The sequence below is a fragment of the Opisthorchis viverrini genome (assembly GCF_000715545.1).
Source record: "Opisthorchis viverrini unplaced genomic scaffold opera_v5_346, whole genome shotgun sequence".
NCBI lineage: Eukaryota > Metazoa > Platyhelminthes > Trematoda > Opisthorchiida > Opisthorchiidae > Opisthorchis > Opisthorchis viverrini.
The window spans coordinates 207,346-221,735 of NW_008752004.1; positions in this window are offsets into that span (position 1 = coordinate 207,346).

A 14,390-nucleotide genomic window follows, 5' to 3' on the forward strand; every position below is an offset into this window, starting at 1 on the left:
TGAAGCAAGTCATTCTGCCTTTAGTTGCTGCAGGAAACCCAACCAGAATGCAGAAACAATGACAAACGTCGAAGACGAGTTTTTTACCTTGGGATTTTGATAATCCCACCGCCTTGGTCGCATCACAGCTACTACAGAACCTACGTCATTAGCAGAGGATCAAGAAAGACTGCTATTTATGTCCAGGATAAGTTTTACACCTTGTGTACTAACGTTCAATCAGAACACTGTGCAACTGCCTCGTGGCCCAAAGTTAGATGTCTGTTTACCAAGATGAAAGCAGGTGACTTATGATAAAGTCAGCTATAAAAAACCACTTGACCGAAGACGACACATTTTTTACTCGTTCGTGTGTTGCTAGCAAACCTTTTAGTTAGGGGTATCGCGTGTAGAATGAACAGGTCATCTTGAAGGTACGAGTTGCTTGCAAGCCATGTTTTGAGATATTCGGTACCAGTTTCAACAAAATACCGTTAACGAACCTGAGTTAACTCAATGGTTAAAACCCAAAATTATTGATAAGAAAATCCGTCATTGGGTTTAAAACTTTGACTCTGTCTAGACTCTGGAAACCTGTCCCAGCCCCCATGCTTTCGTCGGATGGCATGGCGGGTGGGCGTTGAATGATTGTTACGGCGAAACAGTTATTATTTTCATTGCTGGCTGAAAGATTGGAATTAGTGATAAAATAGAGAGAGAATAAAACTGTGCAGCACAGGAACTTTCTGATTCCTTGGTACAGCACACACGTGACCGTAAATTGGAGTCAAATTTCAAACTATTACTTTGCATACATTATTGTTTAAAGTAGCCGCGAAACCTGATAGCTTCAAAACCGTAGGGTCCCCTTTGGTATAGTCAGTGCACAATGTTTTGGATACAAATCAAATTAGAGTTGGTTCAGTAACCTCTTTCAAAAAGATCAAATGTAAATTTGATTGCATTTGAAACCAACTCTGATATCACATGACTCATGAACAATGAACATAGAGAGACAAGCATCAAATTACTTCAGAAGTGAAGGGTTCAATTAATCGCGACATGTCCCAGCACTGCCAGCGCTTTGGTGAGAGCTCATGAGAATTCGGTTAACACATCCGGTGGTATAACAGAAGACCTTAGAAGGTAGTCACCCCTTTTGAGTTTGAAAAATGTTGCTGCGCGAAAGAGCCCGTGCAGCAAAGTAATTTCCAAGCTACCATTTATACTTGGTCCTTGACTTATTCATTAAAATTACTAGTGATTTTGTAGACCGTCATCCTTACCAAGCCGTTTGTGCCATCACAGGACCTTGCAATTACACAATTGTGGACTTGGAAAGCCAGCAGATGTTATCAATAACCATGTGGCTTTTATTAATAAAAATCTAGCTCAACGTGGCAGTGAAAAACATCCCGAAACTATGCACGTCATTCAAACATTTGTGGAAACCGGTGGTTAGGGGATCATTGCGTTACTGATGTCGGATAACATTTGGTGAACAAAAAGCCACAGTAAACAACTTAAATCAACGCTAACATCTGGACGGGATTAAAAGCAGCGCAAAAAATCTAGAATACTTTATGGCATAAATACTTTTGGGTGTTTATTTCCGCGATCAGATTATTAAAAGTAAAATAAGGAATAGCTTCCCACCGATAGCATTCCATCATTCTTCTCGAACTTTGGGCTGAAGAGTTCATCATCAATGTGACGAATTTTGTGAAATTTGAGCTTTCCTCATTTCTCTTCCTTTTATCACAAAGGAACCAATCTGCCCAAGTTTTAACGGGGTGCTTCGAAAGGGTATGTGTTATGCTCTGTAAAGTTCGCCGGTAGTACTCAGCGCGTTCTGACTGATAAGGAAAATGATAAAAACAATCAGAAAGATATGATGTTTGTGCCTCTGGGAAGAACGGTTATGTCTCGCAAAGTGGCAAAATTGGCACCTGCGCAATGTCGTCGACGAAGAGAATACGATATCATCATTTAGAAGCAAAGAAGTTCAAGGTCATTACCCAGGGTTGGAACCGTCTTGGATAAAAGTCTCGACAGCTATGATGGTTATGATAAACTTAGGGGGGTTTGGCACCACTGTATACTAAGGAATAAAACATTAAAGTATTTCTCAAATGCTGGATTCTGAATACTAGATTTAGGAATGTTTCATTATTAAAATCCTCTTATTTTAATTTTCGTTCATATTTTTAGCCTGAAAAAGGGTATCTGGGATCTGGAAAAATGTTCTTAGTCGTAAACAAAGAGCGATTTGGAGTGGCTTAGGAATGGGTGTCCACTGGTATCTACTTGGAAGATAATGTTCTTAGTCGTAAACAAAGAGCGATTTGGAGTGGCTTAGGAATGGGTGTCCACTGGTATCTACGTTGGAAGATATATATATATGTATATATTCAGTTAAAACAGACTGAAATAATGACGTATTACATTCTTTTTTATTGATATACGGAATCAGATTGTACCTCATAACTATTCTGCCAAATACTTTTTCCGCGTTATTTCACTGAAACGAGGTTGTGACTCGGGATAAACAGATGAACTGAGACTAAAGGCTACCATTTTTTCACTTCGTAGTAGTATTACAATTGTCAAATTCAGGTTACTTCTTCTTGAAGTTCTGAGTGCGTATAACTGATCCAGGGGCTCAACTCAGCAGGACAAGAGAGGGTATATATCACAATACCATTCGATATAATGTAATGTGATATAATGTATTATGAGGGCAATGTGGCTTCCAAGATGGAATATATCCAGCTTACATTCGGTTGACGATACATATTACTCAAAGGTTGCGAAACTGGCAGAGTTGAACAAGCAGTATCTCACGATAAAGTCAATGGGAACCGCTTTTGATAACGATGTAAAAACAAGTGCCATAATATACATCACCAAACGAATGGCGTCATCAAGAGATTTTCTAAACGCAACGAAAACAGATCATGGCAACCACTAACCGTCAGTATATTTTGGTGTGATGAGAAATCTAGTCAGACAAGCTTCCACCCACAGATGATGCTTTTGAATGCCGGCTTTTAGATGGCATCGAAACCAAACCAATATTCACGGGAAACTTGTAAAGGTCGCGAATTTATTTTAACATATTCACCGTGTTCTATATTAATTAGGCAGCTTTACTCAGTTTTCCAAAGATACATTCAAATATTGCAGGCGGTTTACTCCTTCAACTTCACACCTTAGGATAATGATTCCGTTAGTATATGCAATATTACTTATATCCCACGACCAACAACTGTTTGAAAAACTTACATTTGGTGCGAAAAAATTTACAGAAATATGTTTTTTGAGATTTATTACAATCATCTTTGCTCTGCTGTTCATGCGTCTTGCAAAGTGCGCTAAGCAATGATGCGCAGCAAAATGCATAAGTTACTCGCCTACAGAACAAAAATGTGACCTATTTTGTATTTTCCACATCAGGTTCACTCTTTTCTGTCGTGCAGATTATTTGGCCTCTTTACATAGGAAAACTGAAATTAAACTTTGATCTAGTCAACCAATTGCGGATGAGCGATAATGACCCTTGAATCTTGACCCTTGGAATATCGCCTTCCAAGAACATACTGAACTGTCAGATACGAACGAGTTCTGTTAACAATTTTTAAACTTTAATCAGACACGGATTATACCACATTTCGAAGACAGAACAGGGGTGTTTAGATATTACTTTTTGAATCTATATTCAATTTATTAAGATAATTGTGATTTTTTCCGCTACTTGTAATTTATATAAGGGAAATTGAATACTTTTATCCGAATTTAGTGATTTGATTGGATGATGAAGCTCTAGTTTTCTAAAATAGTACTTCCAGAATTTAAAAAAACAAGCCGGTTTTTGATGTGCTCAATCTGAAGATTTCTAGATGACTCCCGTTTCACATCAACCCAAATTTTCTCCGTTCCTGCATTGCAGCGCACAAAGCATCAAGTTGGGACTTGTGGCGAACCACTCCACATAAGTATAGATCATCAATTCACTCACAAAATTATCCACTCCTAAATAACCGAATTCTCAGCCAAAATAGGACCCAATTTAAATCTTTAGTTAATTCAAGGGACCCAATCACGCCTGGGCGAACAGACCACGCCCTTGGAAATGCCGCTATGTATTGTTTTCACGTAGCAAATGGGAGAACACAAACATTAATCAACCGATTCAACACTTCCGGAGTTCAAACTCCGATTGCCGGAATTTTTCGGTGTGTATGTGTAAAGGACTATGATACTTTTTACCAGACAGTTTGTTGCATAGAGCTTCCGAAGCGGAAATGCTCTGATCAAAATAGGTTGGATTTTGACTGCAATCGTCCCACCACTGGAATTCAACGACACGTTCCACTAACTTTTGGAAATAGTGTGCAAAGTCTATCTGCTTTTGATTCGCAGCCCGATGAATAAATCTTCTGGTGGTTTAGAACGCAGCTCTGTCCAGTTGTAAGGGATATAGCTAGTTTTGGAGATACGAAATTGGTGGAATGTGAAACGAAAGTCGAGCTTGATTTTATCGATTAGGTTTATGGACAAACTCTGGTACATGAAAAATCCAGGCGATAATTTACCTGTTTTAGTCATTAATAATGACAGATAACCCCCGAAACATGAACTATTATGTCCATTTTACTTAGGATCTGTCCTTGAAATCGGCCAGGATTCCGAATATAATTAACAAATAATTTTCAGATGCAACAGTCAAAAAAGTAAGTACTGACCGAAGTGGTTTTAGGCCTGGGGTGTTCTAGAACTGAAGGAGATAGCGGGATGACTGACATGCATAGGGAGTCTTGCAATATCCAAATGAGGCTGAAACAACGATACATCTGTTGGATCTACGAAGAACTCGGGGCACTCTTTTTTCTGTTATTGTTGCGCTACAGCAATGATAAAGTCTGCACTCTCGAAAACCTTATCTAATGGAAGGAGGGAGTATGCATCGCTAGAGGTTTGGTAATTAAGTGAAGATGAATCACGTTGTACGTTTAAGAGATCCCAACGCACTGGATGAACTGAACGTGAGTGTGTCCGGGTGGACCACGACTCATCATATGTTGAGAACATGAACACAGTTATCAGAGGGCCGGTCAGTTAAGCAAGTTACGAGGGATTTGAGCCATGGCACCCCATAAGGGAACAACGTTGCTTTTCGATGAACTAAGAGTCATTCACAAAGGGCTGTCACAAGGCGCCAAAGGATTCTGCGATAACGCCACTGGCAATCAGGTGGAATGCATGTGATCAGGGTAGTTTTCTCGACCATTCAACAGCTGAGAGTGCTGGTCTGACTAGCTCCTACAGGGGGACTCGATTAATGTGCTGGAGGATGCCAGCCCTAATAGTTAGGCAATTAAATCCTCCCTCTAACCGCTCTCTGCGGTTCCTCAAACTGACGTACCTTTTATGGCATTTGGAAGCACAGATCTATGGGACAGAACAGCGCCAGGTGAGTCTTCACCATCATGACGCGAATAAGTTACAATACTTCGTGAAATGTACCCATTTGCACGCTAATTTAACTTTGGCAGGCGACTCGACTGAATCCCACTTGAAGGTTAATCTTACGCCAATTTTGTGCGGCTGGGTGTGCCGAAAAAGAAAACACGAAGCTTCCTTTGGTATAACACTTGAGACATCACAACTTAACGTGCCCATAGAGCACAATACTTAGGTCTGATGTACGTTATTTGACAGTTTCGCCTTCCTTGAGGCTCATCAGGAAGCTCCGTTATTCCAATGTTTTACTTGAAACCTAAACCAGCAGAATCTGCGAACGCAAATTACTTACACACCAGCTTGCGGAACCTCCGAGACTAGGTCTCTCTGATGAGTTCAAAGTAAATTGAAACCGATTGTGGACTGTCAAATGGTGTCCAGAAACCTTACGAAAAGCATATTCCGTCATAAAAATCATCTTGGTTTATATTTGTCATGCACAAGTCATAAGGTTGCTGAGAATTGGTCGACAGCCCATGACCGTTTTCGCCCTTCTTGGGGCTCATCAGGTAGACGCAGTCCTCTAGTTTCCGTCAACCTTATGTTCTACTTGGAACTAAATTGCCCGAAAATTGCAAAATACAGTCAGTTACAAACTACTTTGGTTTTTTGAGAGGCTCACCTGAAACCCAGCCGAATCTCCCGTTTGTAATGTATCATAAAATTATACATGTATCGCGATATTTTGAATATCGTAGCGACTGAAACATGAGGCGGCCTGGTGCAGCTCATCACAAACGAGAGATTCTGCTGGGTTTCAGGTGATTCTCTCGAAAAACCGATTTAGTTTGCAAATGAGTGTATTTTACCATGATTTGCTTGTCCATCAGTCACAACGCGAACAAAAACCAGCCTTAAAGTTTTAAAACATCTGCACTGAGGTGCGTCAAGCAAGCAAGCTTTGTGTCGCATACTCAGTAACACCAACCTAAACATGCCTTGTTCCTTTTTCTATTTTGGCGTTAAATTTTTAGCATCGATACAGATTCAGACTTGTACCCAAATTTCAGCCATAAGCACAACAACTCGTATCGTCTGGCCGGACGTGCCTGTAAGCTAACACATAAGCATCCGCCTTTCGGTTCCTCGAAAAGCCTACCCCTAGAACCTATACGCCACAAAACCATTATCTTCACTGAGAATTGCATACACTGCGTGTTGTCCATAATGATCCCAAAGGAGTTCTTGATAGCGCATCTACTGATTCACAACACCGAACCGCCTAATGAGACTAACAATGAAAACCTTTAGGTCTCAGAAACCGGACAGACCGATACACATGGGACTTGGCAAAGAAACTGATTTGGTCCTAATGAGGTCACACACACAAAGCATGGCAATATTTGTGAAGTAGCCGATATCTGTCTGTGTGCATGGGCGACCAAGCGACCAATGAACGACCGGCAGTTAATGACCATAGTCTCAGAATAACCAATATGTCATTCGGTGGAAGACAAAACGGTCATCTTACGTGCACTGATGTCTGAGATGATATTGGCGATTATCAAGTAATTGCGTTGGTCCGGATCACACTGATGCTTTATGGAAGGATAAAACTGTAAGGAATAGGGTCGGGTGTGCATGACAAACATGATATAACCATAGCTTGCAATTTTATCCCACCAATGTGTGCACGTGATTTTAGCCCCAGAAACAAGGTTTGGGTTGCAAACCTGATCAAATGGTCATTTTATGCCAGGATTTCTCCAATGCATATTATCGTATGACCAATCTACGCAGTTTTATTTTGCTATACATGTAATGAACTGCAGTTTCGTTTTCTCTAGTGTATTTTGGTAATTTCCGATGCTAACTCAGAATTCATTATTGTGTGTTTCTTGTCACAACCATAATGCTAATGGACTTTGTGGTCTCGCCATTAAACCTTTGAACCTAAATTAAAAAATAAACCTCCCTAATGCCAGACAAAAATTGCTAAGAAGAGCGTTTCAGCTGTTCAGCTTCTACTCTACTGTTCGGATTTTTTATACATAGAAATGATCCTCGGCCGGGTTTAAGTTCGAAGGCAAATGGCATGCACTCAACGGAGAATAGTTCTGACCAACACTGTAGCAGAAGAGCATTGAGTTACATCGTAAGTGTATCCACCTGCGGTTGTTCTGCAAGAAACCTATGGGCCACTTTGTTATCGAAGGAAGACTGTATGTAGGCATTGGGTGTGCAGTGTCTTTACAATTCTAATGATTGACTGAACGTGCTTAGCACCGTTTATTGACGGTTTTAAAGCTTGAGAACAGAGTGAACTGAATTCTCTTTGTTGCCGTTACCCCACCAGTTTGAAGAATAAAGGAACTACCTATTCGCAACGATCAACACCAGAGTGTAACTAACGTACCCAAAAGTCTCCCAGTTTTTACAATTCACGAAAACTTTTTCAAGACGTAGGTGACTTCCCCAAAGACTGAACAGTCTAACAGTCGAAATACCTAATAGCTAAGGAACGACTGCGCAGTGCTCCGTAATCACCAGCCTGCAGTAGATCAGCTACTTGTATTTCCTGTACTACGCCAGGTTATGAGCACCCGCCGTATATCCCATTCGATTGTCAGCTCCACAGGACCAAGTGACTTAAAGTCACCTTACAAGTTGACGGCCAGGTCGTTCTGAAAACTGTTGTCCTTATGCCCAAGGATCACTACCATAAAGATGGTCATGAATGGTTTCAAAAATAGCTCAGTCGTGCGTCATTCAGTATTCTTGCGTCAAAGTAATTGAATGAACGCTGAGACGATGCATTTCAATAGGTGCTTAATGGTTAATTTGGGTGAAGTCAACCGTAGCAGTTGCTTTGGTATTCCGGGTTGTGGCATGCCTAAAGTGATACTGGGCAGCTCAGGAACTGTCGGAGACCCAAAAATCGGGTTAATGATATTGCTCTCAAACGGTCATCCTCCATTTTAACTGTCGTTTACGCTGACAAGCACAGACAAGTAACTTATAGATTTACCATGGTAACTAATGGGTTGGGAATAGCTGAAAATTTCATACCTGGTGGAGGAATTTTGGGGTAACTAAAAATTCTATCAGTATACTGGAGAGCACAAAATCTTCTCCAGTTTACCATGCAAAGCGATAAAAGTGGTAGCCAATTATTGTTCCTTTGGAGAGGTGCGAGGTTATTTTGACGGGAATATCTGGTGTCTTTTGGTGCCTTCTCAAAATTTGTATGTATCTTTCTGTCCCAATGAAGTGAGATTCTCATGAGTCTCCCTGCCAGCAAAGGCACAACAGAAGCAACTGTAATGGAATTGGCTTTTCATGTTGTTGCAAAATTTAGCGGTGTGTTATCGGCAAAAAACGACCACTGCCAAACGAAGGTGTATGAATAAGATCGAGAATAAGTCTCTTCCTCCATTCTCTCTTTCTTCTTGCAACGAAAGCGCTTTATGCTATTTAAACTGAAAAATCGATAGGATTCGGAAGCTTCCTGATCTCTGTGTGTGTGGTTTTGACAAAATCAGCTGATGACTTTCCAAGACGTTTCTGCCTATATATGATTGGTTTTACTAGATCACTAATCAAGATTTATGGTTGATGACAAGGCTTTACAAGCGGAAAGAACGCCAACGACGCCTGAACCAATTAGAAAGAGGGATGCGAAAATTCGGCAAAATTTGTGAATGATATATTTAAGTGGGTTGTTTACCTTGGATGGGTAGAATTTCTGGATTCCTGCAGTCACGCTTTGGAAGTAGACGCTAAGAGTTTCATTTATCTTTCATTGACACAGAACCACGTGACCTTCATTAAACTTTCGTATTCTATGGGAATCAATAAATTTAACGCTTCAAACAAAGTGAAGACGTGAATTTTGAAATAAACTTGCTGAATTGTCAACTATCAACTAGTGGCGCGAAAAGTAGACATAGGTTCTAGATAGGTAGATCCTGCGTGGAAATCGCAGTGCTAGAAGAATTAGATATAGTCAAATACCAACCGTTTCTAAACTGACCAAAGGAATGAACAAAACAATACTTGAGCTTTTGGAAAATGGATTACACGCAGTCTATTTGCAAACACAACTAGTCAGATGCATTTATACATTGTTGGTTTAGTTAGCCGATAATTTGTGAACGATCATTCGATTAGCCTGCGTCAAAATCTTATCCAGTTTTCAGTGTTGACTGTGGTCATAAACAAGATGATCTGGAAGCAGAATGAAAGCCTGTGTACTTCCAGGCGACGCACAAATCAAGGATGATTATAGCGCTCCACTTTTAATCATGGATGAATGCGTGGTCTATATATTTTGTCGTTCTAACCATTCAGTGAACATCCGTTTATTTTGCGGCTGTTATGTTTTGCCCGTTCCAGCAAACTTTTCTACCCCGTCCATTATTTTGAAACGTGCCCCAAGGAAAATAACGAATTCCTGACGGTTTTACTCAAGTCTGTATCGGTCGCCCAAGCTGATTAGCGCATACACGTCCTCTGTCCCTTGCGCCTTGCTTTCGTTCCACATGTCAACCTGTATCACGAAACAACACCGAATCCGAACTTTGGTCAACGACGGGTTCTGTGAACTTGTTTTCACGTTGTTTTTTTTCACGGTCCACTCAAAATATATAAGAACAGAACACGGCCAACCGACATAGAACTCAGTCGGCATAACACACGTAGTTGACACTCAATACAACGGCCGACGATCGGCGACGCTCGGACGACGACCCTCGTCAATTCACACGGCGTCTTGACCTGAGTCAATCCATACTTACGAACGACTCACTGCGCGGGAAAAGCCACTTCAAACCTACGCACGACTCACTGTGCGTGAAGAGTTTGTGCTCAATATCGTTTGGATTTAAGGACAGGAAGCAGACTAGACTTTAACACGCTCAATCAAGACTTCAGCACCCTTTCAATACCATTGCGTCCAGCAAACCTCACCGTCGTTCACTACAACTTATCAAACGCAGAACTTGATGAGTCCTTTTTTGTATGTAATCCGCTCGTAACACATTGTACCTGCGGGTCGCTATACATAACTTGTTTATTATTAATGTTACTCACCTTCTGACACAACCAATAGTAAAAACCCTAACCCTAATGTGCTCATGTAATTTTGGTACATTTTGTTTCAGTTTTCACCGTCATCATCTAAACACAGAGCAAACACTGAAAGCACAAAGAAAGCAGTGAAACAGCACTGAACTGGGGGTTGAGTAGGCGCGAACAATCGATATGATATTGAGAAAAAGTTCAACCCATTTGAGGAAACGTCGAATCGAATGCAAGCTGAAAATCTATGGCGGAAGGAGAAAAGTTGGTTCCCCTGGCACGGTGGTGTCAAGCCCACCCAAACTTTAGACATCAGACCGAACAGTGACACTGCTTGTGTCTCGGAGGAATATTCCAACCAGTCACGAACATAATTTGGCCTGGCTATCTATCAGACGTCATGTGAAACTGAGCTTACGGTGAAATCTGGTGGACTCGAAAATTCAAGGAAATGCTAAAGGCCCGAAAGGCCTGTTATGTCCGCAGATTATGGAGGTTGACCAATGTGACCGGTCCCCGGAAACCAACGGTGAGCTAAACTATCAAGGATCAGATTGGTCCAACCCTCTTAGTTGTGTCAATTCCCCCCCCACCCAGTCCGCCAGCTGCTACTCATCACTGCTACTGAAAACTGCTTAAGACCATGGGCGGTTGTCGTGGAATTCCATAGGCCTACGGGAGTCTATGACTACATATGTTCTCTCAAGCGCCACCGAGCTCCTGCTCCGGATGCCTCCTACCCACATTGGTGAAATATTCAGCCAGTGTTTATTTGATCCGTTAGCCTGGATTTGGTGATGGGAGATTGTCTTAGAAAACTGAGGAGCATCGGTATTATTGCCCAATTTGAAAAAAGGGTCTCGTAATGTGCGTGGGAACCACAGGGGGATAAGCTTGACTCCGGTTTTAACTCCACTATCACTTTATGGTGGCTTGTGAGTCACTGGCTCGAGAGCAGCACTCGGGATTCCGGCCTGGTAGAGGTTGCATTGACCAAACCGTCACAATACGTCAGGTGCTAGAACAGCGCCATACGTACAAGAGACTCAAAGTTCTGGTATTCCTGGATCTCGAGGGTGAATTCAACTCGTTTGACCTGGACACGCTTACCCATCAAGTAATGCCTTGGAAGTTTGTGAGCGCTTTGTATTCTTAGACTTCCGGTCGTGTGAGAGTACACGGAGACCTCCCCAGAAGCTTCGATACACAAAGGGGTGTTCATCAGGAATGCCGGCTCTACTCATACTCAATCAACTTCGTGATGGGTGAGAAAATGAGGCAGACGATGAAGGTCTTCATGACATTGGAGCTCAAACCGCCGCTAATAAAATCCATGCTGATCTTGGATAAGCAGAAAACATTGTTTTTTTTCGGAGTGGGAAGAAAGATACAGTCGTGTTTGAATGAACTGACTGAACAACCGTCGCTTTTAGCTTGCGCTTTGCATCCACCTGGAGCACGAACGTGCTACTGGACGTGCAGTCGGTTAAACTGCCACCTACAGTCCAAGACACTCAAAGTTGTAGAGAGTTTTACGTATCTTGGAATTTGTATTAGCTTCGAAAATAGCGTGACAGATGAGGTCAGTGCATAAAGCTGCAAGACTGGGGCCGCGGTTGCGAATTCGAGATAGCTGTGGCGTCAAAGCGGTATATTACTGAATCTCTAGATACGTGTGTACCGGGCTAGAGTGTGGGCTGTTTTGTTGTATAGCTACAAAACTTTTCCTTACTGAGCAGCGGAACTGATATATCTTCGGCTGTCCGACAGTCTCTGTCTCATAACTATATATCCTGTGTGTTGGTGCCTGCAGATCCGTAGTGAGGCAGTTACAGAGCGAGTGTTTGGTTGTGCAACGAGTATATTTATCAAATTACATGTCAAGCTCCAGAAGCTGCGTTGATTATACCATCTCTGGCGCATGCCGAGCCAGCATTTGTCTCACAGAATACTGTTTTTGTGTCCAATTCAGAGTGGGGGAGGCAGTGAAGTGGACAACCCTTTACTTGACAGACGGGTATGAAAGAGCTCACGAAATGTCTGGGTGCTGTCGGTGCGGGCTGGTTTCCAGGATCCCTATTGCATCTGAATGGAGACACTGCAAGATATGGCTACCAATCTATTTCAGTGGCATTCTTGTTTTCCTTTTCTATCTTACTTACTCCAAGTAGTGTCTGTGTGTGTTGAGGAAGGCCGGTAATAAGTCCAATCCATACTCTCTTTTATTCGATTCTTCAACAACAAGGCTTTCAAATAAGTTGTTAGTACGGCAGCGAATTATCAGTGCTGAACGCTGATGTCATGTTGTTGAAGGTGACGATGATCCGAATGGAAGTCATCCGTCTGAGTGGTTGTCATTTGATAGTCACCTACATGTGGTATGTTTGGTAACGTTCGGTAGAGCTTCCCGCAAAGGTATGCCAAAAATCTGTAGCTTCGAGACCTCCGAATACACTTCTTACGATTCTCTGGAGAATCAGTTCAGATACTGTTGCGGTTGCAGCGTAAGTGAGCGCGTAAGTAGGTTGACTTTGGGCTACCAAATTTCAATTGGGTGGTTGCGGTGGACAAGAATCGAGAAGTACGAACAACGGCAAACGTCAGGTGCAGTTATCTGCTTACAACATACTGTTTCTGTCTAGTAGCAACTTCCTAGAAGACCGAATCTGCTTGGCTAAATGGCATCCAACTTTTAAATAGATAGACCACTTCGCCATTCGTTATGGGTTGCGTGGAAACATTACTGGTTATCGCTCTTTCTGGAATACCTTTAATGGATCATCGATCATCTGCTCTTCAAAAACTCCTATCCGTTTTGTTCAACGATGGATGTAAAATTCTTAGTTGCTGCTTGTTTTACTTATTTGTCCCTAGATTGGAGGAGGGGATCTTCCCAACCAACTAACCAGAGTGAAAAGAGAGGTCCATTTACAAAATAGGCGTCTGCAGTAAATCTGTCAAGCATAGAGGAACTAGAATGGCCCAGAAATGTGACCGGACGCTTATTGTACATAGTTTTACAAAGGCCCATGAAGATGGGACCCAATAATGGCAAGCTGGATTCAGACCGGGAAGAATGTTTGTAAGGTACATATTCACACTCCATCAAATGTTAGTGCAACGGCTTGCACACAGGAGTCCTATAATCCTGGTTTTTCTTGACTTCATGAGTACGAACGATTCTGTCAACCGGTTAGTTCCTTCAACAAGCCTGCGCAACACAGCATTTAGCAGGCGCTCATGAATATCATGCGCTGTTTGTATTCACATAATTTTGGGTGCGTGATAGTGTTCGGGTAGCTCTTCACAAGCTTTCCTATAACTAGCGATGTCCGAAAATGATATATATTTTCTACATTTCTACTCAGTTTCGCTAGTGACGAAATGACGAGGTGAACAGCCCCGATGTTCAGGTCTCGGCGAGTGAGAACCTTGTCAATCTTGAGTACTCAGATGACATTGTTCTCCTTTGTCGAACTGAGCAAAAAGTGCGGGCATTATACAAAGAGCTATCCAAGGTTACTGAGCCCCTCGGCGTGTGCTTGAAATGGTGCAATCAGGAAGCGGATCATTGGTGAAACATTAAATACCTTACTTAAAACATTCACCCAGTAATTTAAACTAAGGTCACTTTACTAAATGCAGCCCATGTTGAATTATCGCCTGCTGAGAAGGACATTGCTTTTCGCGCCTGGTTTAAAGTGGTGGACGGAATATGACAGAGTAGAAGGAAATGAAGCGTGCAAAGAAAGATTTGGATGCTTTTGTTTTTGTCACCTTCCAGGATTGAGTCCACACGAGTCTTTTATGTTTTCTGGAGGACAATGAGCAATATGGCGGCTAGCGGGTGTGAGTGGCATTTCTGCTGC